The 22849-nt window shown below is 48.5% G+C and overlaps 1 protein-coding gene across 2 annotated transcripts in view; it reads right to left on the bottom strand.

Moving 5' to 3' along the window:
• JADE2 (jade family PHD finger 2) overlaps positions 1-22849 on the bottom strand; it is a 120032-nt gene that overhangs the window by 50620 nt on the left and 46563 nt on the right. The window contains exon 1 of one of the 2 annotated variants that reach the window (XM_007172154.2): positions 1021-1124. The exons of the other annotated variant lie outside the window; for it this stretch is intronic. The gene's annotated coding sequence lies outside the window, so the exon portion shown is untranslated. Of the gene's footprint in view, positions 1-1020; positions 1125-22849 lie in introns of those variants that run through there. 2 annotated transcript variants of the gene reach the window in all.

The raw sequence follows: 22849 nt of genomic DNA, 5'->3' as shown, positions 1-22849 counted from the left end.
TAGCGTTGCAGGCCTCCGGGGGGAGGGTACGCTGCCGGACCGCCCTCTTGCCTGCACCTCGGGCCTGGACTCCCCACGGGCTCTGGGGCGCCCCCAGCCCGCCCTGTCCCCAGGGCCGGGCCCAAGCGGCGGCTGCGCCCGTGCAAGTCCCATCAGGTCTGCTCACACTTCACACACTCACACACATACCCCGCCCCTCCACTCTCTCACTCACACTTTCTGCTCACACCCCGCCCCCTTCGCGCCCCAGACCCGGGCGGCGCCCCCCGCAACCTTAAAAAAAAAAAAAAAGCAAGCTTATACTTAAAAAAATCTTTTGGCGCCATATTAATGACGTACTTAAAATTTGCCATTTCTCCCTGCGTCAAAAAGACGTTTCTTTGCAAATAACAGCCTGAAGGCGACACTCGCGGAGGGAACGAGGTTTGCACTGAGCACCCCGCCTCCCGGGGTTCCAGCGCTGGAAGACCCTCGCTCTAGGCCCTGATCCTGAATCGCTGGTTTTAAAACCCGAAACGAATAAATCGCGTGGCGTTTTGCAGCGCCAGAAGTGAGCAGAAAGTGCTGGCAGGAGCGGAGGGGAGGGGCGCGCGCGAGTCTGGGGGAGGGGGCGCGGCTCTCCTCCCCCACCCACAGCAGATGGAAACTAACATGCCGGGCGGGGGAAACTTGAAATTGTGGGCGACCTCAAGAAGGAGGGGCGGTCCGTAGAGAGGGTCCCTCTTGGGTTCGTCGCCCCCTCCCCCCGCCCGAGTGCCTCCTGGCGCCCAGCTCTGCCCCGCATTTCCGGGGGGTAGGGAACGCAGTGATGGGTGGGTGGGTGGCTGCACGTCCAGGGCCCGGTAAGAGTTTGCCCCGGGGTAGCCACCTCCCCCTTGCTCGTCCTTCCCAGTCCCCCTAAAGGGTTAAAAACCAAGGGGCAACTTCCAAGGATTGGCACTTGGCGAGGAAGCGGGGCGCCCCTCTCCCCACCCTTCGCCTCCTCGCCCCTCCTCCTCCGGCTCCACTTCCCGACTTGACCTTGTGGTGCACAAACAGTGCGCTGGGATCCTCGCAGTTTCTGGAAGAAGAGCTTGCGCTCGCCAGGCAGGCGGGCTGTCGGGCGGCTCTCGGGCGGTGGCGGGGCCTTGGGTCCGTTCCCGGAGCCGCGGGCCACACCCACCCAACCCGCTGCGCCCGCCGCGCTCACCTTCTCTCGAGGAAGGAGCAGGGCTGGCTTTCTGGATGGGGAGAAGTGGGGGGCAAGCTGCAGCCTTCTCAGATGCTCCCAGCTAGGGAGGGGGTGGTCTGCTCTCAGGCGGGGTTTGGGAGGGGGGGAGACCTGGGAGCCTGGCCCAATATCCTCAAAGCATCATTGCCAACTTTTTCTTCCCCCTCCTTTTTGGCTGCCCCTCAAAGATGGTCCAATAATTTCTTCACCTCACCTTTGGCTTTGAAGGCACGTGGGTGAGTTGTGAACTGGGACAGAAACCACCTTCCCTCTCCAAGACTGAAGTTTGTTTATTCTTTCTTTCCCCTCCACCCCTTCTGTGGAAAGATAAATATTCAATTTACATAAGATGACATTTATGTGACAATTAAGAAGATTCCCCGGTGGAATGTTGTGAACACATCTGCTTATAGGAGAAATAAATCTAATAATAAACAAACTCATAATAACAGCACAAATCCTCTGACAGGGCGGATTGTCTACACAACAGAGGGAGATGATGGATGCTGAAATAAGCACTTTTTGCAACAGGAAAGAAATACGAGCTCAAAGAGAGTCACTGCAACATTTCCTTGGCCTTCATTCACAAAGTCTGGGGAGGCTTGTCTGGCAAGACTGAGGGGCTAGGTATCACCTCCCAATTAGACCTGTTCTAGCTTTTAGTGGTCAGTTGGGAGGATTTTCCCAACATCAAGCTCAGTGCCTAGAAACAGATGTTGCAGGCTGTGAGCATGTAACAAAATGGTTAAATACCTGGGCTCTAATCCTGGCTCTGCAGTTCAGAGGCTGCTTCATGTGGGCAAGTGAATTCATCTCTGGATCTCTTTTTCCTCTTTTGTAGAATGGGGTAGTTGGAGGCTTCCTGAGGCCCTGTGTGTGTGTGTGTGTGTGTGTGTGTGTGTGTGTATACACACACACTATATGTGTACAGCAGGGCCTGGCTCAGAGTATGCAGTGCACATTAGCACTTTTTCCTGGTGCCTACATTTTGGAAGGGTGTGAATACACTCCCTGAAAGCTCTTAGCACTGAGAAACTGAGGGACATACACAAGATCTCCCAGCGTGGGCAAAAGGGAAGGCCAGGAGAAAAAACTGTAAATGATTGTGGCCTTCATGGTCAAGATCCAGATGGTAGCCACACATATGAGGTGAGAGTGGAGGTACCAATTTACAGTGGCCCAGTTCAAGGGGACTGCTCTTGTTGGGTCTAGTTGCAGAGGGTTTACATGCAGGAGAAGACTGGACAGGCTCCTCCTCCTAGCTATCAGGATCCTATGGCAAGCAGTTATAAAATGACCTAGAGGAGGAAGAGGGAGTGGATGACCATTTATAGGGCACCTGCTCTGTGCTGTGGACTGTTAGTCATCCCATTTCATCCTCACAAAAACCATGTTACCTATTCAGAAAGGTTTAGCAACTTACCAACAGTCACACAGATAGCAAGTGGTGGCAGAACTGGCACCTAGTCCAACAGACCCCAGGACCTATGTGTTTTCCATTTTACCACACTGCCAGAAATAAAAAGTATTAGTATTATTGGTTTGATTGGGGATGGGAGCCTTATCGCTATATTGGCAAGAAAGAATTTTATGAGCAGCATTTTGTTTTTGAGGTGGTTCCCTGAGTTTGGGTACAATCCAGGTCACCTAAAGAGTCCTTGGAAGATACTTCTTGTTTAGGATCGGGCGCTCCATCAGAATCCTTGACTTCCCACAGCTCTCTGCTACTGTTTAAGGTTAACCTTGGAAATGTAAATAGAATGATAGCATTAAAGCTAATTATAACTCCTTAATCCTTCTTAAAAGTTTCACAAATCATTCATTAACTTTTTACAGGAAAAAAAAAAAAAGAGAGAAGAAACATGGTGTCCTTGGAGATGTAATCATTCATTTTTTTCAACAAATATTTATTGAGTGCCTTCTGTACGCCAGGCATCATTCTGGGTGCTAGGAACACAGCACAAACATGACAGACAAAAATGTGTATTCTCGGGACTTCCCTGGTGGCGCAGTGGTTAAGAATCCGCCTGCCAACGCGGGGGACACGGGTTCGATCCCTGGTCTGGGAAGATCCCACATGCTGTGGAGCAACTAAGTCCATGCGCCACAACTACTGAGCCTGCGCTCTAGAGCCCACGAGCCACAACTACTGAAGCCCATGCGTCTAGAGCCCGTGCTCCACAACAAGAGAAGCCACCGCAATGAGAAGCCTGTGCACCGCAATGAAGAGTAGCACCCACTCGCTGCAACTAGAGAAGAAAGCCCGTGTGCAGCAATGAAGACCCAATGCAGCCAAAAATAAAATAAATAAAATAAATAAATTTATAAAAAAAAAAAATGTGTATTCTCATGCAACTCACTTTCTAGTTAAAGGAAATACACAATTTTTTTTAAAGTTAAAAAAATATTATATTTGAAGGTGAGTAAGTGCTGTGGAGAAAAATTAAGTAGAAAGGGGGATAGGGAATGTGAGGATGCAATTTAAATAGAGTCCTCAGGGAAGAGCTGGCTGAGAAGGTGGCTTTTGAGTAAAAGGAGGTGAAGGAATGAACTGTGAGAGTTTATGGAGGAAGAGCATTCTAAGCTAGGGATTCTTAACCTGGAGTCATAGACACCTCCCTCCAGAGGTCTGAGTATAGAATTCAGGGGGTCTCAACCTTACACAGGAAACAAAAACTATATTTTAATTTTCACTAGTTAAAATTTGGCGTGTTCTTTGATTATGAATGCAGACAGCAAATCACAGTGATATTAGCAGCACCTGTGACATTGTTGCCAGTAGAAATCACAGATATTTTCATATCACATTATAGTTGTTGCAAATATCTTAAAATATCATGACACTCATCACTACTTCAAACTTATGCTGATAGCTCTTGTAATTTAATGAATTAATAAGAAACACATACCTTACTATATTACACATTTTAAAAATATTTTGAGAGTTGTATTTCAGTATAGTTGATCATCTTTATAATTTATGAAGCTTATTTTATGGATTTAAAGATATTATACTCAGGCATCACAGGCTGCCAAAGGGGTCCATAGCATGAAATAAAGGTTAAGAACCACTGTCTACACAGAGACCAGTGAGTGCAAAAACCTTGAGGCAGGAATGTGCTTAATAAGTACACGTACAAGGAAGAGATTATATAGGGCATTGTTAGGAATTTGGCTTTTGCTAGGGATAATATGGAGGGTTTTGAGCAGAAGAATGACATGTTCTGACACTGGGTTTTGCAGGTCACTCTGCTGCCAGATGAAGGACAAACTGAAGGGGAAAGGCTGAAGCAGGAAGATCAGTTAGGAGGTCATAACAATAAAACAGGTGGGAGATGATGTTAACTTGGACTAGAGTAGTAGCAGTAGAAGTGGTCAAATTCTGTATATATTTTGAAGATAGCTCTGACAGGATTTGTTGATGGGGTGTGAGAAAACAAGAAGTCAAAGATGACAATAAGAGTTTTTGCCTTGAACCAATGCAAAGAGGGAGCTGCCATTAACCTCGATGGGGGAAACTGTGGAAGGAGTAGGTTTGGGGGAAGAATAAGGAGCTCAGCATTAGACATGTTAAGCTTGAGATGCATATTAGGTATCTAAATGCAGCCATCCTGTAGGCAGCTAGAAATGGCAGCCTTAGCCCAGGGACGAGGTCTGGGGAAGATACCATTTGAGAGTCTTCAGCAGGTGGACGGTATTTAAAGCTATAGGGCTGTTTGAGATCACCAAGGAAGTGGGTGTAGAAAGAGAAGAGGTCCAAGGATGGCAACCTTGGGCACTGCAAGGTTAAGAGGTCTGGAAGATGAAGAAGAATCAGCAAGGTGGTGTTAAAAAAGAAGTATCCAGATGTTTCTCCAAAGAAGAGATACAAATGACCAATAAGCACAAGAAAAGATGCTCAACATCACTAATCATTAAGGAAATGCTACACTGAGGTACTGCCTTACACCCATTAGGATGGCTACTATTAATAAAAAAATAAAATAAAGAACAGAAAATAACAAGTGTTGGCAAGGATGTGGAGAAATTAGAATGATTGTACACTGTTGATGGGAATGTAAAATAGTACAACCACTGTAGAAAACAGTATGGCCATTCCTCAAAAAATCAAAATAGAATTACCATATGATCCAGCAATTCCATTTCTGGTATGTACTCAAAAGAATTGAAAGCAGGGTCTTGAACAGGTATTTGTACACTCGTGTTCACAGAGCATTATTCACAATAGCTAAAATGTAGAAAAAACCCAGTGTCCACTGATGGATGAATGGATAAGCAAAATGTGGTATATATACAGAATGGAATATTTTTCAAATTTAACAAGGAAGGGGGCTTCCCCGGTGGTGCAGTGGTTGGGAATCCGCCTGCCAATGCAGGGGACACGGGGTCGAGCCCTGGTCCGGGAAGATCCTACATGCTGTGGAGCAACTAGGCCCGTGCGCCACAACTGCTGAGCCTGCACTCTGGAGCCTGCCATCCATAACTACTGAAGCCCGCGTGCCATAACTACTGAAGCCCACGCGCCTAGGGCCCGTGCTCTGTAACAAGAGAAGCCACCGCAGTGAGAAACCTGCGCACCGCAATGAAGAGTAGGTCCCGCTCGCCGCAACTAGAGAGAGCCCGCGCGCAGCAACGAGGACCCAACGCAGCCAAAAATAAATAAAATTTTAAAAAATAATAAAATAAATAAAATAAAAAATAAAAAGGAAGGAAATTCTGCAATAGGCTACAACATGGATGGACCTTATGCTGAGTGAAATAAGCCAGTCACAAAAAGACAAATGCTGTATGATTCCACTTGTACGAGATATCTAGAGTAGTGAAATTCATAGAGACAGAAAGTAGAATGGTGGTTGCCAGGGGCTGGGGAAAGGGGAAAATGGGGAGTTATTGTTTAACGGATATAGAGTTTCAATTTTACAAGATGAAAGAGCCCTGGAGATGGATGGTGGTGATGGTTGCACAACAGTGTGAATGGACTTAATATCACTGAACTGTACACTTAGAAAAGGTTAAGATAGTAAAATTTATGTTATGTATATTTTCCCACACTAAAAAAAAATTGAAAAAAAAAAGTGAAAAAAGGAGCAACAGCATTCAGAGAGATAGAAGGAATATCCTGGAGCCAAGTGAAGAGAGTTTCAGGAGGGAGGAAAGCCCTATGTCCAAAGCTGCAAAGGCGTCAGGTAAGATAAGCACTGACAATTGATCATTAGGTTCAGCCACATGGAGGCCACTGGTGATCTTGACAAGAGCCATGTCAACAGAGTGGCATGAGCACAAGTTTGAATGAGTGAAGACAGTGGGAATATTTATAGTTGTTACAGCTTATTCCAAGATACTACCTGAAAATGAGAGGTAATCTGTATATACATGATTGTAGAAATGGATAATTATATATGTGTAGAAATGCAATTGAAACTACTTTTGTTGAGGACATTCCAGTTGCCAGGCATGGTAATGGATGCTACAGATACTGAGAGAAATAAAACACATTCACTGTCTTCCAAGATTTCCTAAGAGTTCCCAGTCTAGCAAACTTTGTGGACACATGAAATACACACAAAGTGATATATGTGGCTAAATACACACAGCCTGGGCATCAGTTTTTCCAGTATAACAGACAATATGGTTAAAACTGGACTCCAGATTCAGGCAGTCGTGGGTTTGGTCCTGTCTCCACCATTCACCAGCTCTGTGACTTTGCACAAATCAGTTTCCTTAATTTCCTCCTCTGTAAATTAAGGATGCAATAATTTCCAAACTTTAGTGTGCCTGGGATGCTTGTTAAAAATGTAGATTTTGGGTCCTCATCCCTAAAGGGTCTCAATGGGCAGGTCTGGGACAGGGCCTGAGGATCTGCATTTTTAACAAGCACCTAGTCATGCTTGATGCTGTTGGCCTTGAACCACACTTTTTAAAACACTTAGAACTTACCCACATGGTACCAAGAATGAGCCTGGCATTTCACTAATTGCTCATTTGATAATAGCCATTCTTCCTGGGGCTCTTATCGGAGACAAAAAAAATCTTTCTAATAACTTGCAATTTATGTCCAGAAGCAGAGGTCCAGCATACTGTAAGCACCCTAAATTGAGAAAATAGCATGATAATTATTCAACCTTTATTTATCAAATATTTATTGAGTGCCTACTATGTTCTAGACAGTATTCAAGGACTGGAGAGACAGAAAATATCTGACTCAATAATTTGTCTGAGTCATTAAGGTAGGCAGAAGCCCAGATGCAGTTAGCCTTGCTCTCTAGCAGCCAACCTCTGTGCCACGTGAGAAGTCCTATGTTCATTCACTAGCTGCTTAAGGCAGTACTTGTCCAACCATAACATGCACATAAATCACCTGGGATCTTGTTCAAATGCAGATTCTGATTCTGTAGGTCTGGGGTGGGGCCTGCGATTCTGCATCTCTAACAAGTTCCCAGATGCTGCTGCTGCTGCTGGTCCACGGATCACGCTTGAAGCAGCACAGGTTTAGAGGGTTAGGAAAAGTGGGTCAAAACACTTAACCTAACATTGTAGTTCCTGGAGAATTCTTGGGAATCCTGAAGGGAAAAAGTGAAATCTGGGAAGACTGCATAGAAATAAGTGAGGTTCACTCACACTGTCTTCTGTCTCCTCTGTTTCTGGAATCCAATCCTTACCCTCCCACATGTAGTCAGTGGCATTAGGTGGTCTCCCCTAAGGGAGGGTGAACATTCATTTTGTTGGCCATTCAGTAAATATTTCCTGGCTGCCTATTCTGTGTCAAGCCCTGTGCAAAGCACATAGTTTGGCATTCAAGAGAGGACAAATTCAGCAGCTTCTGCCTCCTAGGCTCTAAACAGGGGCTGCAGTTGGGGTTTGGAACGGAAAGAAAAGCTGCCCAGGGCTGTGCCTGTGGCTGAAGGCACTGACCTGGCAAGATCCAGCCTTGGCTTTTTCTGTGGTGCTACAAATGCATGCTGGGGAGCGGAACCCCTCTGGAGCCTTTGCCAGCTGGTTTCGAGATGGTATTGACCAGCCCCAGGAGATGTCTAGATGATGTGCCAGCCAGGCCACCTGTCCGTTCTCAGACTCTCAGCCCCAGCCCAGGGGCCACAGATGGCAGAAGGCAAAGAAGATCCCTGGGGCCTCCAAACACCTCCCCAGAAACTGGCAGCAGGCAGTAACTCCAGCCAAGTCAGGGGCCAGCTTGACCAGAGTCAAAGTGTGAGACACCCCACTCGGAGCTGAGGGGTCTGGCCCAATCCAAGAACCGCCGAGAACCAAAGGTACTGGCTCCACATCAAGTTGAACGGTGTAAGAAAAACCCTTTCTACTTTTCCCAGGGTTTCTCATAAATCAAAGCACCCCCCTCCAATGCGGCAGCCTTACAAAGACCCTTCCCATGCATTTACTGATGAGTTCATAGCCATACTGGAGGTAACTTGATTTTATTAGAAATAGCAAGCATTTTACAAGCACCTATACAAACAAGGCTCTGTCTTAGGGCAGTGAGTTCCAGGTCAAGATCCTGTCTTCTAGGGATCTAGGCCCATTTAGGAAGACAAGTCCTTAAGCATAGATGGGATGGTCAAGGTAAAACAAACTGTCTTGGAGCCTGTGAGGTGTAATGGTCAAGAGAGTTTCTTTAAAAGAGCCTGGAGATGGACCTACATACAGATGGCAATTCAGATGATGAGAGGATGGAGGATGTTCCAGAGAGATGGGTAGTGTCTGCTTGGTCTATAGCAGTGCAGTACGGTATACACCATGATGCTCATAGCTGGCCCCAAGATTCTTCCTGAAAAGGGAGCCACCCTTTGTACAGGAAAATATACTAGTATGCTTCTTGAGGGTGAAAGGTGAGACCCTATGGCTGTCCCAAGCTGGAAGGAGGAGACGAGAATGTACAGTCTACTTCCAGGAATCTCTCCCAGAGAGATCCTCTAATGTGGGCACAAGAGGATCTGTTTAAGAGCATCATTACAGTATTGTTTATAACAGTGAAAACTTGAAATAGCTTGAATATTTGTCACTAGAGAACTCACTACATAAACCAAGAGCAAAAAGAAGAAGGCATCAAACTAAGAAGCATTGTGTGTCTGACGTAGGAAGAGCCCTAATAAAAGTGTTAAGTGAAAAGAAAGTTTCAGGGTAATATGTACAGTATATCCCAATTACTTTAAAAAATACCTTAAAAAGTCTACATTTTAATCTGAACACAGACACACAGATATATGTAATTTCATAGAAAAAAATGAAGTGTCTGGTGATGACCAGCTGCCTATGTTGGAGCATAAGGAGTGAGGTTGGGAAGGGGTAAGGGGCTGGGGTAGGGCTGTGGAGATGGAGAGGAAGAGGTGACCCTGTGGTTGTTGGGGAGTCTCAAGAAGCCCTTTGCACTTGGGCAGTGCTGGTGGCCCCATGGGTGCTTAGAATTCTCTAAGAACAGAAGCATCAGTGGGGTGGAGGGATGTGCTCCCCAAGCCCAACAATGGTTAGACTGTGGTCCTGGCAGGCAGGGACAAGAAGCCTGCTCTCTGGTCTAACTCCAGTGCTGACTCCTGGGTGGCCTGGAGCCTGTTTGGACTTCTCCAGCTGGCCCGGTCTGAGATTCTAAGTCTATTCCAGACCCTTCCCATGGAGGTTGAGCTCCAGGAAGGGCATGGTAAAGCCCTACTTGGCCTTTGGCCTGCTGAGACTTGGGCATGAGTCAGACTGCAACTGGGAACCAGTGTGGGAAGAGAGAAGTTTCTGAGCAGCATGGCCTCTGGGAGGAGCTCCCTTCTCTGACAGGTAGAGCATGTTTTCTTCTCGACACATCTGGCGTGAGGATACCTGGTCCAGCTTGTCTCCTTAGGGAACAAATGTAGGGATAATTCATTACCTGGTGGTACCTAAACAGTTAGTGAAATCCACTGAGTGAGGGCTCTGGCTTGGGTGAGAGAAGTAGATGGTGCCTGAGGCCAGGGCTTGGGCTCTGGGCCTGTGGGATGTTGGTGTGATCTGTGCACAGGTGCACACCTGTTCTGCATACAATTCCTATGGTTGGTCTGGGCTGGCTTCAGGCTACAGGGGTGTGTTACATGAGGTCCCTGACCTGAGGATACCACAGATGTAGAAGGGGCATACATCGGGTTTGCATAGGGTCAAATATGGAGATAGGATTAAGGCTCAATATGGAGCCAGAAGCAGCAAGGCCAGCTGGCTCTGAGATGCCTCACCGCAGTCAAGGCTTCATTAATGACTTCACCGCAGTCAAGACTTCCTGACCTTGACCAGCCTCCCATTGCCAGGAAGTATTCCAGGGTGCAAAGTGGCTACCTTAGAGCCTCCTGCAGGCACTAATGAGCAAGCTATTCCTCCTTCAGGACTATGGACAAAGTGACTTGTGAGCCTGGGTGACCTTGGGCACTATAACTGCTGGACATCTAGGACCTACAGCTCTGGCAGGTGGCAAGCTGCTTCCAAATGTGCTGGATCTCCTGCCAGGGCCCTGGGGAGAGGCTTGGACAGGAATTGGCGCTGGATGCCTGTGCAACAGAGATGCTTGGAAACAAGGGTATTCTTGTTGAGCTGCTCTCCAGCTAGGCCAGCTCCAGGCAGCTTATCCACCTAACACAGGTCCTTTAGGAGAGTTCTACAGAAGAAGGAAACCCTGCATTACCCTGGCATCCAGCTAGGGCAGGAAAGGCAGTTTTCTAGGGTGCAGGGGGAACTGTGTTTAGCAATGGGGACTCCCCTGGAGAGCTTCTGCCATTGGGCATCTAGTTCCTTATCTCCCTGATCCCCAACTACTTTCAGAGTTCAAGGAGAGGCAAGCAGTTCTTAAGCGCCCCGTCCTCTGGCTAACCAGGCAGGGAGGGTAGGCCCAGGAAAGAGCAGGCACAATCCTTGCCCCAGAAGATCTCACAACCCAGGTAAGGAGGTGAGATACCTAGAGTGGAAACAAGATGAGGCAGGACATGAGTCAGTGCAGAAGTGTCTGCTTTGGCCCTGTGTGCGCATGGGGGTAAGGAAGGAGCCGTTATGTGGGGAGAGAGGGAAGGGAGAGGGTGCACAAGTGCTTGTGTGTGCATGTGTGCATTTGTGTGTACCCATGTGTGTGTGTTGTGTCATTGTGTCTGCATGTACCCACACATGCTTGATGCCACATCTCTGGAGTTCCTGTCTTTTGTGCTATTTGCCCAGACAACCTAAAAATAATTTCCACTTAACTTTAGGATTTGTTATTTGATACATAACATGCTTGCCCGCCAGATATACTTTTCTACCAACACTGTATCTAAGATCAAGTTAAAATGAGTCTGCATTATTTATGCATACATGGGATGGCTAGTGAGCAAAAGTCAGACTAGAATACCTTGGATTTGTCTGGAAAGTTCATATAAAAATGGTCCCTATGGACTTTCCTCGTGGTGCAGTGGTGAAGAATCCACCTGCCAATGCAGTGGACATGGGTTCGATCCCTGGTCCGGGAAGATCCCACATGCGGTGGAGCAACTAAGCCCGTGTGCCACAACTACTGAGCCTGTGCTCTAGAGCCTGCGAGCCACAACTACTGAGCCCGCAGGCTGCAACTACTGGAGCCCGCATGCCACAACTACTGAAGCCCGCATGCCTAGAGCCTGTGCTCTGCAACAAGAGAAGCCACTGCAGTGAGAAGCCCATGCACCGCAATGAAGAGTAGCCACGGCTCGCACCAACTAGAGAAAAGCTGGCGCGCAGCAGCGAAGACCCTACACAGCCTAAATAAGTAAATAAATAAATAAAATTTTTAACAAAAGTTCCCTATATGGATAACAAATTTGAACAGTGCACATGGATTGGCATTGATGGCATTGATGGTGATGATGATGATGATGATGGTAAAGCGAACCAAATATAGCTACTGGGGGGGTGTCATCAACCCTTTATCTCACCGATACACAACATAAAATTGGGCACATAGCAAGCACCCAGCGAATATTCATTGAATTTATTTGCAGACGTTGAGAATGTCCACATATGTGACACATGTGCAAATATGGAGATAGATGATTGATAATTCATCATGGACAGAGGACAACTAAATGATAGATTGACTTTATTTATTTATTTATTTATTTATTTATTTATATATATTGGCTGCATTGGGTCTTCATTGCTGCGCACGGGCTTTCTCTAGTTGCGGCGAGCGGGAGCTACTCTTCTTTGCGGTGCGCGGGCTTCTCATTGTGGTGGCTTGTCTTTGATGCAGAACACAGGCTCTAGGCTCATGGGCTTCAGTAGTTGTGGCATGCGGGCTCAGTAGTTGTGGCACACGGGCTCAGTAGTTGTGGCTCGCGGGCTCTAGAGCGCAGGCTCAGTAGTTGTGGCACACGGGCTTAGTTGCTCCACCGCATGTGGGATCTTCCCGGACCAGGGCTCGAACCCATGTCCCCTGCATTGGCAGGCAGATTCTTAACCGCTGGGCCACCAAGGAAGTCCCTAGATTGATTTTAAAAGTCAGTTTATTAGATTGATGGCTGAGGGGTGATGCAATTATTAGATTGAAAGATTAAAGCCATGGAGGAATGACAGATTGGTAAATAACTTGCTGATACCTGATAAGGGGTAGGAAGAGAGATAAATTGTGACCAGGTGACAGGTCAATAGATCCATGGCCAGGTCCAAATAGGTAGAAAGGAAAACAGAAATGAAGTGAAAGAGACAGACACAAGGATGAGAGAGATACTGTTAGGCAGAATAATGCCCCCTAAAGATGTCTATGCTGTGCTCCCCAGAACCTGGAATATGTTACTTATATAGCAATAGGGACTTTGCAGACATGATTAAATTAAGGACCTGAGATGGAGGGGTTATCCTGGATTATCCAGATGGGCCCAATCTAATCACATGTCCTCCCACTGACCTCTCTTTCACCATGCTTCAGCCTCCCCTGCCTTCTGTTCAGTTCCTCATCATGTCAAGCTCATTCCTACCTCAGGGCCTTTGAACACACTGTTTCCTCTGCCTGCTCCTTTTTGTCACTCAGATCTCAGTTCAAATGAGAGTTGCTTCCCTGCTTCCAGATTTTTGTCCTGAAGCCTTGAGAACACTCCGTTCCTGGGACTGGGCTGGGGCAACGGGATGTCCAAGCTCCTAGCCTGCTCTGGCTGGCATTATCCCCAGCCCTGGGTCCCGCCCAAGGCTGCGGGATGGAGCAGTGTGCATGAGTCATCAATCCACAGACACAGTCCCCTTGTTGGAGGGACCTGAGCAATGATGTTGCAGCAAACTCCTTGAAAGAGAAGACTAGGAATTTCCCCAAGTTCTTCAGACTCACGTGGGACCAGGAGGGAACTGTAGAGTGGAGGAGCTGAGAGCGGTCTGCGTGGACGATGCTGTAACCTCTCTGGGCAGCTCTGTGCCCACCTGAGCTGGGCTAGGCTGTGAAGGAGCAGATGGCACGTGCCAGTCCTGATGACCCCTCCATTTACCTCACACTGACAGAGCACCCACTGTGTACCAGGCCCCTGCCCTGAAGAAGCTAACAGTCTAGTCTGGGAGGCAGGCTGGCCAGCAAACCTTACGGATCTACTGGACAAGGTCTCAGCATCGGGTGACACAGAGAAGCCACATTAGACTCTGCCACATGGAGCAGGTGGTGGCACTTGAAGTCAGTAAGCAGGCGAGCTAGAAGGGCACAGACAGGATGAAAGGGTAATCCAGGCAGCAGAACCAGCCTGGTGCATTTGTTTCCTGGGGCTGCCATAACCAAGTACTGAAAACTGAGTGGCTTAAAACAATGGAGACTGGTTCTCTCACAGTTCTGGAGGCTAGAAGTTCGAAATCAAGGTGTTGGCAAGGCCGGGCTCCCTCCAAAGCCTCTAAAGGAGGATTCTTCCTTCTCTCTGTTCCTTGGCTTGTGGCAGCATAACTTCAATCTCTGCCTTCATCGTCACCAGGCTGTCTTCCTTCTGTGTCTAAGCGTCTCTGCGTCTTCACGTGGTGTTCTTCACATGTGTCTGTGTCCAAATTTCCCTCTTCTTACAAGCATATGCGTTGTATGGGATTAGGGCCCACCCTAATGACCTCATCTTAACTAAATCTGCACAGACCTTATTTCCAAATAAAGTCACATTCACAGGTGTGGGGGGGAGTTAGGACTTCAGTATGTCTTTTTAAATTTTTTATTATTTTTTAAATTTATTTAATTAATTTAATTTATTTATTTATGGCTCTGTTGGGTCTTCGTTGCTGCACGCGGGCTTTCTCTAGTTGCGGCGAGTGGGGGCTACTCTTCGTCGTGGTGTGCGGACTTCTCATTGCGGTGGCTTCTTGTTGCGGAGCACGGGCTCTAGGTGCGTGGGCTTCAGTAGCTGTGGCACGCAGGCTCAGTAGTTATGGCTCGCGGGCTCTAGAGCGCAGGCTCAGTAGTTGTGGTGCACGGGCTTACTTGCTCCGTGGTATGTGCGATATTCCCGGACCAGGGATTGAACCCATGTCCCCTGCATTGGCAGGTGGATTCTTAACCACTGTGCCACCAGGGAAGTCCCCAGTATGTCTTTTTGTGGGGACACAATTCAACCCTAACAGTGGGCAAAGTCTTGGAAGGGCATGGAGCTCAGGGCCAGAGCTCTCAACTGTTTGCTGCCTCATCACCCACAACCTTTGTACACATTTCCCCCGGGTGTCTCACTGGTCCGGACACCTGCTGGGCACGCTCCCACCGCGAGACTCTTTGCTCCCACGGCCCCCTGTCTGAAGAGCTTTTCTTTCTATATTGGCACGCCCACGTCTTCAGGAAGTGCTCTCAGGCACTGACCTGGAAGTGCCAGCGCCTTCCTCTGAAGTCTGAGACTCTCACGGTCTGAGTAAGGGCTCATTTAGTCTATGACACAGTGCCCAGGTGAGGGCCTTGAGGCTAGCCCCTCCGCCGTTTCCAAGTTCCCTCCTCACCACCCCTCACTGTCCCCAAGACAGGGCACTCAGTACCTCCGGAGCAGAACCATCCCACACCAGCAGCCCGGATTGTGGCCGTCTCCCTTGCTCTGGCCACACGGCATCTCCCCGGAGATCCCTTGGAGTTTTGAGGTCCTCCCACTCTCGCCACTTGGCCCCACTGGTGACCAGGGTTACAGTGGAGCCCTGGCGACCTGAGGCAAGTGGAGGGGCTTGCAAAGGGCTCTCTCTCTCTCTCCTTTTTTTTTTTTTTTTTACTTTTTGGCCTCACCGCGCAGCATGTGGGATCTTAGTTCCCAGACCAGGGATCGAACCTGCGCCCTCAGCAGTGGAAGTGCAGAGCCCTAACCACTGGACTGCCAGGAAAGTCCCACAGAGCGCTCTTTGACCCAATCCCCATCTCCCTCACGCACCTGCCCCGGGTAAGAAATTCCACCATTGGCAAGTCTGACAGCATTCACCCCTGATAAGGACAAATGCCCTGAAGGGGAGATTGTTTGCCAGGAGTAGCTGGGCAGGACTTGCCTCCGGAGCCTGGCAGCCTGGTGATATCTCACTCAAGTCCTACAGGAGACGTGCCACCCAGGAGCAGGAGGAGCCGAAGAAGGACTATTCTGCAGAGCTCTGTCCAGACTGCAGGGTGAGGGAAAGCCGCGGCAGACGCGCTCAGGCCCCACGATGGGCACTAAGCTCAGTCTCTTCCTTCTCTCCAGCCCGCCCTCCTTTGCCCTGCACTTCCCTGGCTGAAGAGCCTCCTCCACACGCCGCCCCGGGGCTGTTAGTGGCCTTTGGACTGGGAAGGACTAGGGCCTCCCGGGCCCCACACCCAGGCTGACACTCACAGGAAGCAGGGAGAGGCCCAGAACTGTCCCTCCCAGGGCACGGTCCCACAGTGTCCTCAACCGGCCAGTCCTGTTCTGCCCTTTCTCCTGTGGGGAGGAGCTAGGGGCAGGGAAGAGGGCAGGGCCCAGACCGGGCTAGAAGCATTGTGCTGCCCCGGCCCGCACGTGCCCATGGAGCTCCTATTCTGTCCGGAGGCCCTGGGTGAGGCTGGGCTGCTACTCCATGCGTGCCAGAGGGATCGGAGGGTCGGATGAGGGCTGTGCTCACCGTAAGACCCCAAGGGTCCTAAAAAGGCTCTTTCGGCAGGGTGAGCCAGCCACATCCAATAAGGAACTATTTCAGTTTTGCCATAATCCAGTCTAGCTCAGTGGGGCTGTCTAAAATAGCCAGGTGATAGAAGCCAAATGTCTGCAAGGAGAGTTTGGCTCCTGAGGCCTATGTGGCGGGGAGGGGGGCGAGGGGGGAGTGAAGGTCCAGTACATGTCCAAGTGTCAGGAGTGTAGCCTCAGCCCCTGCCCCCAGACTCCAGACCCCCTGCCTCCACCCCAAGGCATCAGTCCAGGCCTGGCCCCTAGTAGGTCCTTAAGCTAATGAAGCTTCTAAAATCCCTGCTCTTACCACCAGTCACTGCCCACATAGCGGACATCAATAAAACCATTTTTAGATTAAGGGATTCGTGCAGAATTTCATGGTGCCCCAGAGAGGATAAGGTATGCTCAGAGGTTTGGCTAAGCCTAGCTTGGAACCTACTTGCTGATCAGAGAAGGCATCTCTAGGCCTGGCCTGAGCCCATGTTGGGGGTCCAGTCAGTGGCTTGGATAGCTGGGTTGGTGTCTTTCCCCAGGACTATCTACCAGCTGGGTTACTGAGGACACCTACTTTGGGGGCTGCCTCCACTCCAGGAAGTACATCCTGTCAGTGGCCCCTCTTGGGCTTGGTCCTCTGTTAAGCATGGCTAGACCCGCTGATCTCCCATCGTCCCCTTCCTTGCAGAGGAAAAGGGAAACCCAGCAAGGCATGGCATGGACCCTGTGGCCCACCGTCTGAGCCCTGACTATGGCACCCACGCGCAGGTGGGGAGGGGCAAACAGAGTATCCAGGGGCTGCCTTTGGAGCAGGGCCGGCTGTCTTTGTTCTCTGCTTCTGTTCTGCAGCAAACCCTGCTGTGTGTCCAATTTCCTCACCAGGCCCATGGAGACCATCTGGAGAATCTGTGGGGTGTCATTTGTCTCCTCCAGGGGCTTGATCTCCCAGCCCAGCAAACCCCAGACTTCTAAGTATTCTCTGGAGGTCCTTGTGCAGTATCAGGAAGGAAGAACACTTTCTCCCCCCACCCTACCCTAGACTTCTCTGGAAAGCTCATCCCTCCCCACTGCCATCTGTGGGCTTCCTGAGTACAGCCCACAGCCCCCGAACCTCAAAGTTTCAGTCTAACAAAGTGGTTAATGCCTGCTCCACCACTTGGCAGCTGTTTGAACATGGGCAAGGTACTTGACCTCTCTGGACCTTATTTACCTCACTTATAAAAAGGAAATGATGATAGTCGTTATCTCAGAGGGTCATTGTGAGGATCAAATGAGATCATCCAGGGGCTGACACATAGTGAGTGCTTAATAAAGAACAGGTGGTAGAGAGTATCACTGTTATTACCTGTGGGTATCCCTCTTTAATCTGCTACTCCTCCTTTGCCCCTCTCCTCCAGTCCCTTAAATCCAGTCTTGTCACCTTCCTAAAGCCTCTGCAGTCTGAACCAGGGTAGCTGGTCAGGTCCTGCTCCCAGGTGAATGGGAGACAAGGATGTGTATCTGAGTATCCTTCATCCCTGGTCGTAAAGCTAGAATAAGTCCTCCAGAAACCTAGGATGCTCTCCTAGGTCACCATCCACACTCTTAATTCAAGGGGATTTCAAGAATCAGCATTTTTGTGGTAGATGCCAAAGCCAAGAAACAGAGAGGGTGAGAGAATAACTGAAGGTCACGCAGCAAGCTCAGGCCAAAGCTGGGTGAGTGCCCCAATGGACCTGCCATCCAGCTCTCCTCCCCCACCTGATGTAACAGCTTTCTTTTCTTCAGAAACCTCAATGGAAGCCTCCTTCTAGAGCTTTCCTTTCAGAGAAAACAGCAAACAAAGTGTGGAGCCAGCCCCCTGGGCCTGGAGCCCTGAGCTCCCCAGGCCGACCCACAGGCTGACGGAGACGTTACCAGAGCTGATGATTCAACTTCCTGCCTTTTGAGAGCTCCCAGACCACAGAGGATTTCTTGCTTGGAGGAGGGGGCATCTCCCTGCTGAGGGCCAAGCAGAGTGGGACAAGGCCCCACCACAAACCGCAAGGACTAGGCAGTGCATGGGGCAGGCTCTAAGGGGCCACTCTGGAATCCTGGCCAGCTGCTTCCTGAAGCCCATCTCTTTGGGTAATTGATTACTACCTAGGATGACCAACTGTCCTGGTTTTAGCACCCAAAATCCCACATCCTGGGAAACCCCTCAGTTCTGAGCAAACCAAAGGGTTGGTCACTTTATTACCACCCATATTTCTATAGGACATGACTGCCTCAGTGACTCTGGGAGTCCGGGCCCCAGGATGGCACATTCTAGAACAGGGAATTGGCAAACTATGGCCTGAGGGCCTCATCTGGCCCTCTGCCTATTTTGTATAGCCCATGAGCTAAGAATTGTTTTTATATTTTTTAATGGTTGAAAACAAAATTAAAGAAGAACAATATTTCATGACAAGTAGAAATTATATGAAATTCAAATTTCAGTGTTCATAAACACAGGAACACAGCCAAGCCCATTAATTTATGTATTGTTTCTGGCTACTTTCATATTTACAAGGCAGAGTTGAGTAGCTGCAAGAGACAGTATGGACCTATGGACCACAAAGTCTAAAATATTTACTGTCTGACCCTGTACACAAATAGTTTGCAGACCACTGTTCTAGAGGCAGGCAAAAGGTATGGATGCCTGACCTGGGCTGGGTGTGAGTGTGTGTGAGTGGGCAGTGATGCTTTTGTGAAGAAACTTAGAACTGAAGGAGAGAGAGATTCAAGGCAATGTCTCAACCCATTTCTTAGGCTGCAAATACTTGCCAGCCCAATTCCAAAACCGATTCAGAAATGATGCCCCCATACCCACAGGCCCACAGATCCTACCCTCAGCCTGCTAACAATTCTGCGGAGCTTGGGCTTGTGGGGGGCACTGGGACTTGCAAGATACACGCAGTACCAAATCCTTGGCCCTAGAGGCAACAGAGTCCTTTTCAGGCATCAGTGGGCCCTACCATTTCAGAAGCCCAAATTGGAACATGGGGTCTGACAACTGGATGGCACATTTGAAGCTGGGACCATTCTGGGAAACCCATTTTTCTGACTGTGGGTAAGAACAGTGAGAGTCCATGTAGGGTTAGGCATCCCAACATTGTCATATGGTGCCATAAATACAACAGGGGCTCCACGTGCCTGAACAGGTCTTGTCCACCTGTGTAACTGACTTAGCAGCTCAGGACTGCTAGGGGGCTGGCAGGCTGTTCTCAGAGCCTGGTGAGGAAGGTCCCCATCTGGTCCCTTACTGAGCAGTTTCTAATGCATGGGACCTCCATTCCATGCTACCGTCAACACCTTCAAGCAGGGTTTCTCAGAGGTAGATTCTGCCCTCAAGTCACTCTCCCTGGTCCAGGTCTTCAATCCCTGGAATGACAGAGCTGACTGCATCTCTGAAAGAAGCTCTCCTCAGTATCTTGGGAAAGAAGGCGGCTCAAAGTTTGAGTAATGCTTTCCACGCTTTGAAGGCTGGTCATTAAGAGCAAACGCCATAGTTAGCTTACTGTTCACTGTTCAAAGCAATGACGGTCAACCAGCACACACGGCTCCTTTGGGGTGGTGGTGGGGGTGCCTTGTGAGAGAAAGCCCTAGAGATGTCTTTGAGAAGACCTGGACAGGTGTGGCCAGGGGCCCTCAGTTTAATTATTACCCTGATGCCAAGAAGAATTTTATAATAGACCTAGGTTAGTTTCTTGAACTCTGCATAGACCATGTATGTTCTTGGTTGGATATCCTACCAACCATTGCCTCAGCCATATGATCAGCTCGTTTCTAGCTATATATCCTCAGACTGGCTTCTGAGATTTGGGGAGGTTGAGATATGGGGAGGTTGGGGGATGGTACCAGAGTCCCCTCATTCATAGGCCTCTAGGTTGATGCTGTGTACCCGGGGCTGTTGGTTAGTTGTCCCTCTGTGTTCCTATCTGTAAAATGGAATGATTTGGGAGACTTGCCTTATCATGGGGCTCTGAAGAACTACAGTACCAGAGAGAACGCCCTCTGTTGATTTCATTGTGGGTATTCCTAAGGAGTTGGCTCAAGGCTGGCGCTTTAGCAGAGTGTGTGTGTAGGGGGGGAATCAATTAGGACTTTTTTAGCTTTAAGCAATATGAAACTCACCCAAACTTGCTTAAGCAAAAGGGATCTATTTATTTGTTTGTTTGGTTGGTTTACATAATGAAAAAGTTCAGGGGTTTCAGGCACAGCTTGGTCCAGGGTCTCAAAAATGCCATTAGGACCAGGTTATTCTTTTTTTTTTTGAAGTATAGTTGATTTACAATGTTGTGTTAGTTTCATGTATACATCAAAGTGATTCATTTATACATATATATATTCTTTTTCAGATTCTTTTCCCTTATAGGTTATTACAAAATATTGAGTATAGTTCCCTGTGCTATACAGTAGGTCCTTGTTGAGGACCAGGCTATTCTTCATTTCTGCTTTCTTTAGAATTGACCCTGTTCTTAGACTGTGATGGCAAGACAGCTGCAAACAGCTCCAAGATGACACCCTCACATCTCCAAGTCTATGAAAGGACAACATCTTTTTCTAGGCCACTCAAATACCTGGTATGGCTCCGATTAGAACTCATGGCTTGGCTTGTGTCACATCCCATCCCTAAACCAACTATTATGGAACTCTGAATAGCACACAATGCATTAGGCTGCTCTGATTGTCCAGGCCTGATTCACATGTGACTCTCAAGACAGGGAATTAACCACCTGAAGTACCCAGGCTGAAAATGACAAGAGTCGTTCCTCAGGTGAAAGTTGGGTGGCTGTTACCGGAAGAGGAGAAATGGATACTAAGCAGGGGAACCACAACAGTTCTCAACAGGGAATAGATGTGTATAGGCAGGAATCCTTGGGCCTGGGTCTATACAAGACATCAGGGGACTGATGCATAGCTCTAGGATACAATGAGAATATGAGATACCACCCACTTCCAAGAAAATGTTGGATTGCGTCAGAAACCCCCAAATATTGTCCACTTCACTGGGACTAGGTACATCATAGTTAATCAGTGTATAATCTGGGCACCCTGAAGTCCACAAGAGTTACCGGTTCCTGCCTGGAGCAGGGGTCATCTGGCCCATGCCCCCTTACTCCCTGATTGTACTGTGTTCTCTCTGAGGGCAGAGACCACAACTTTCTCCCCTCTGTATCTGCAGAAATATTTTTAGAAGGAATAATAACTTTTAGCAGGTGTGTGGAGCTTGATACCTTTTCAAACCTCTTTAACATCTACTATCATATTTGATTCTTTGTTCTTCTTTTTGGCTACCCAGGATCTGAACACGCTTCCTGTGATGGGGAATTCCCCTCATTCTGAGGCAGAGCCCACTTCCCACCAGAGAGGCTGAAAGTACCACGTGCATTTGTTTCCCAGCCTCCCTGTGGCTGGGCAAGGGCCCATGACCTAGGCTCTGACAGTCAGACACACAGGCTCCAGATTGTGACCCAGGAGCTAGAGGCTCAACGAAGCACTTGGTGGTTATCGTGGGTGCAGCAGGTCCGCGTTCTGGGGTGGTGGAGATTGTGATACCCGAGGGAATGGACAGGATGCTGCAGCCCAGCCTGCACAGCCTAGTGCATGGTGGTAGTGGTGACAGTGATGGCAGCAAGGTCCTGATTGAGTACTGCAGTGGGATCTGGGGTCTTGTTCGGAGTTGTGTAGTCTATGGAGCTGCTTCTCTGTTCTGCCCAGAGATTCTCGACTCTCTCAGCTGCTCAATATCCTTATTATTTTTTGGCTTAAATCAATTTAGCTTAAGTCAATTAAGTCGATCTGCTTAAGTTAAGAGTCAATTTCTGTTGCTTGCAGCTAAAAAGTCTGACTGTTATAATCCTTGAGATAAGACAACTGCATAATTCCCTTTTTCCAGATGGATAAATTGAGGCTCAGAGACTGGCCCAAGCTCATGCAATGTGCCAATTTCCGTGTTGAGACCAGAACCCTGGACTAAGTGGGACAGACATACAACTGGCAGGTGGGAGCCCAGGCAAGGAAGCAATTTCTAAGTAGAGCTGCCTCACCTGGTAGGAAGCCCCCCATTACTGGAGGTATACAAGCAGACCTGGGGAGAGTGAGGGAGAGGCCAAGCAAAGTAACCCCAGTTCCCTTCTTCCTCAAGGGTTACACATCTGTCCAACTCAGATTCCTCTTTGTGAACAGAAACGTATTAAGGTGAAAACACAACTCCTGGTGCTGCAGCTTCAAATCCCCACAGTCTCTTTACCAATCCGCCTGTTTCTGGCCCAAGACACAACAGCTGCTAGTCCTATATCCCAGAGCAAAGTCATGGCATTTATTGGCCTTCGTCACTTTAATGAAAAAGCCCCTACACCAAACAAATACAAGCACAGACATTTGCAACTAATTATGGTATTGCTGATCAGTCAAATTTCATTGCAAATTGCATGTTGAAATTGATAGTGGGCAAGTCATGAATAAACTGGTTGTCTGGAAAAGTGACACGGGCACACAGGACTAGATTAATAATTCAATTTAGACTCAGCCAGACACTCTGAAGAAGAGGAAGAAGCAGATTAGCATTGCCTCAAGATTGCTT

Source organism: Balaenoptera acutorostrata, chromosome 2 (genome assembly GCF_949987535.1).
Source record: "Balaenoptera acutorostrata chromosome 2, mBalAcu1.1, whole genome shotgun sequence".
NCBI lineage: Eukaryota > Metazoa > Chordata > Mammalia > Artiodactyla > Balaenopteridae > Balaenoptera > Balaenoptera acutorostrata.
This window is presented reverse-complemented; position numbering and strand designations above follow the sequence as displayed.